The sequence below is a fragment of the Labeo rohita genome, chromosome 22 (genome assembly GCF_022985175.1).
Source record: "Labeo rohita strain BAU-BD-2019 chromosome 22, IGBB_LRoh.1.0, whole genome shotgun sequence".
Lineage (NCBI taxonomy): Eukaryota > Metazoa > Chordata > Actinopteri > Cypriniformes > Cyprinidae > Labeo > Labeo rohita.
Window position 1 is genome coordinate 30729516 of NC_066890.1, and position 4234 is coordinate 30733749.

The following is a 4234-nucleotide window of genomic DNA, read 5'->3' on the forward strand; positions in this document are numbered from 1 at the left end:
CATGTTACTACTGCAGTACAGGATAGGTTGTGCTAACTCTTTGTATCTCCCTCAGGCTAACAGTGATGTTTGTGGCGGTCTTGCGTTCCACAGAGCAAAGTGTCACATTCCAGAAGGGTGAGGTTGTTAAATCAGTTCACTGGGAAAGCGAGGGTGAGGCGTGGGCATAGGGTCTCTCACAGAGTGAAACCCTGTACACAAACTCTACAGCATGGCTTCAGTACAACCATGCTTGACTGCTATGTACATTTGTACAAAACGTCCTAAACTTCCCCAAGCCAAAGACTTCCTGTAAAGTTATCAGCGTATGATTCCATGTCACCTAGAAGTGTCTAGTCTTAAACTTACCAATCAAGAAACACTTTCCTTCTCCACCCCATTACTCTTTCCCACGTAAGTTATCCAGCTGGAAAACAGCTCTGATTTTTCCTCTAAAGTGCAAAACATTGCCCCTTAGAATGCATTACATTAGCGGAATCAACCCTGCAGAATTGCATGGAAAACCAATTGGGGGAAAACCCAGCATCACATAGACATACTATTTCCCTAAAAAAATAAACTCGCATGTCTGTACATGAATCGGTGTACTCTCAAAGCAGCACCTCTTGATTGACAAGAACATGGAGTGCATTGAGTGCACAAAATATCAAGACGACTGCAGGGGCAACATTCCAGGTGAACTGTATAATTAACAATTTAAGAACTTTTTTTTACACTTACGTGTAAATGCTTTAGAGGCGGAATTAGAATTAGGTCTTAAGTTTGATTCCCAGAGGACACACAGACTGATAAAATATAGCCTTTAATGCATTATAAAGGGCTGTTTACATTGAATGCCTATTTGCATTCCACTGCTCGGCTTTTTCATTGTTTTTCCTACAGAAAACCTGCGCTAGATGGATGTTTGACCATTAATCTTACATCTTTTGCAGCCCTGCACCTGTCATGTTCTGTGTGAATCTCCCCCACAGGCCCCAAGTCATTTTCTATAAACTGAATTCCCATTCCACCAATGGTGTACGGAAACATGCACTGGTTATTGCATCGTATCTTACACTTAGTTTTAAAAGTTAAATATCGTTTAACCTTTGATACACTTTATGCTGATCAATTCTGTTGCACACTGTCTTGGGTACAAGAATGCATCTTGTAGGAATGCACCCTTAAACTCCTGCATTGGTGTCCAAACTTGGTCCTGGAGGGCCATTGCCCTGCAGAATTTAGCTCCAACCCTAATTAAACACACCTTAACTAGCTAATCAAGCTCTTACATACCAGGCCAGGGGTTGTGAACTTAGGTCCTGAAGAGCCACAGTCCTGCAGAGTTTAGCTCCAACCCTAATAAAAACTTATTAGCAGCTTCTAAGGAGAGGTCTTCACTTGGATCCGAAAACCTGAGGTCCGACCTGAGAGCCTAGCTTCTACAAGCCCCTCGGACACCCCTCAGTTCAGTATTTAGCAGCCTCGGATCTGGTAATTTAAAAAAAAAAGTGCTTTTCCTGAATGGTCCTGATAAGATCCGAATTCTTTTAAATGATCCCAGACTGACTGCGGGGCTGCAGGCTATGCACACGTCAATGCTGTTTATGTTCGGGTCCAGTGAGGGGTTAAAAATAGCCTAAATGCCGTCTGGGTCTCACTCAGGTCTAAGTTCATCGGTTCTGTCTCGGGTTGGGTTTTCTTTTAAAAAATGTATTAAAAGCATGTCCGGTTTGGGTAAGAAGTGATTCGGGTTGAGTACAGATTTTAGGACCCGAGAAGACCTCTACTTCCTAGTAACCCTTCAGAACTTAGCTTGTTCAGGTTTGTTTGATTAGGTTTGAAACAAAACTCGGCAGGGCTAAACTCTCAGAGACAGACGTTTGCAAACCCTGTACTAGGCACGCTAGAACCTCCAGGCAGGTGTGTTGAGGTAAGTTTGAGCTAAACTCTTCAGGACACCGGCACTCCAGAACTGAGTTTGGACACCCCTGCTCTTGTGCTACCAGCTAAAGTAAAAATATGCTTCGCATTTTTGCATTTTGGGTTTTCAAGCTTAAACTGCTTCCATACTATAAGAACATTTCTTTGGAATTTACATGCAGGTCATGAGGCATGATTGTTCATCTGTGTTAATTTCACATTCAATTGAAAGTGCTAGTAAATTCCTAGTCCTAGTAGATCAAGATTTATGCTTGAGTCCTTACCCAATATAGTGACTTGTGCTGGTTTCCTAATCACATGTCCTTGTGCTGAAGCACTAGGAAAATATGCCATCAAGCTAGTTTCCATCCAGCACTACCCAAGTAGACTTGGCTCCATTTACATGCTTGTGCTGTTTCGGACAAGTCCCGGGCTCTGGCGCAAGGCCCCACACCCGCATGCAAATGTGTGACGCCTTCCAGTGCTGGCAGACAGCAGATCAAACATTACCATGAGCCCAGGCATTGATCTTATTCTGTCAGCTGGCCCGGTATTAGCAGCTGGTGGTGGGGCGGGGAAGGTTGGGCGGTTAGGCGAGGTCAGGAATGCACTGACTGTAGTCACTCGATGGAAAACAATGATGCCTATTGGTCACTTACATTTACGGTGGACACGGTGACGACAAGTAATGACAGCAGTTTTGCAGTATCCAAATGAATAGCCTAGCCTTATATGCCGAAACGACTGCTTGTCAGTGACCTTATTTTTGTTTACCACCTTGTTGCCCTTTCACCAAGTTATGCTATGACGATCTCTCTAAGGCAATGCTCCCAGAAACTCCCAACTCATCATTCCAGAAAGTCAACGCTCATGCGAATGTGAGCCTTTATCAACTCGAGCTAGTATAAGCTCTTGAATGCTTCAACTTTAGGGTGACTTGAAGCAAAAAGATCCCTCGTGCACTAGGGAACACTTGAGGGTCATGATTGACTACGTAACTTATCACTGACTAGTCAATGCATCTTAGCCGTTCGACCATGGTGTTGTGTAGAATGCATTTTATCTCAGCCGTTACTGAATTCTGATAAGGTATTGCATGGGCAGAAGGTACTGGGTTCAATCCAGGACAAGCCCCCAAATAGATCACCTCCTAGAATTCACAAGGCCTCAGATTATGGGAAGCCTCTACATGTAATAAGTAGAAGGTTGCTGGTGTGGTTTTGCATCAGGATATATAAGTAAGAACACCTCATGGACAGTGTGCAGTATCACTGTACAAATCTTCTATTGAACTGTCGGCATATTGATGCACTACAAACGTAACCCAACTAATGCACCTTAAAAAGTCAAATGTAAGTCCTCAGGAACATTAGCATAACATTAACTTTTCACTGCATGTAAACACATCCTCGTGCTTAGTGCCAGATAGGTTAACAAGACTACAAAAATAGACCAAATTAACAAGAATGGCTGCACATATCAAATAATCGGAACTGCTAAATGCCGGCATGACTAAACATGGGCTCTGTTCGCCTCTTAACATTTAGTTATTAAATAAATAAAATATAGAGGTTGAGAGTTTGTTCCGTGATTCAATGGAAAGGCATGATTACTAGTGTGCCGTCCCTCCCACTAGACATTAGATACTCTGATGTTAGCTACCATTTAAGGTTTTCCTCACTATGCTTAACATCATTTCAACCTTGGGTTAAATAACGTTTCATGCTTCATTTTGAATTATTACCAAATTGTGATGTAAAGCATCACCAAGTAATGTCTGACGCAATTAGGGGGCAAGGTTTTGCTGGTTAGCATGGCCCATTACCCCCTGCTGGTAGATGCTGTAACTACACCATATGTTTGTATTGGTGGCCATTAAGATTTAGCCATGTGCAATGTAAAACTGACTATTAATTTCTCTATATCTGCTGCATTTGACAACACAACTGGATATATAGACATATATAGATATAGATATACTTTATTGTCAAACTGTAATTCTGAAATTTTTCTTGCATAACAGTATGTTTGTTGCACACTTTACAAACGCGATTCACAAACATAAACACAACAAATACAATATAAAAAAAAAAAAAAAAAAAAAAAAAAATCCTTTGTTTTCATTTTATATGGACCTTGCTCAGTTCTAGGACAGCCTGATGTACAAAGGAATGTTTTAATTTCACTCGATTAAATATTGGGACTTTAAACACCAGTAAACAGTTTGGGATTGTACAGTGTGTACATTCATCATCCAATCAGCATTGTGGTGCGTCATTTTGCTGTGGCACTAGAGTGATTAGTCACATGGCTGGCTGCAAAAACAAGAGCT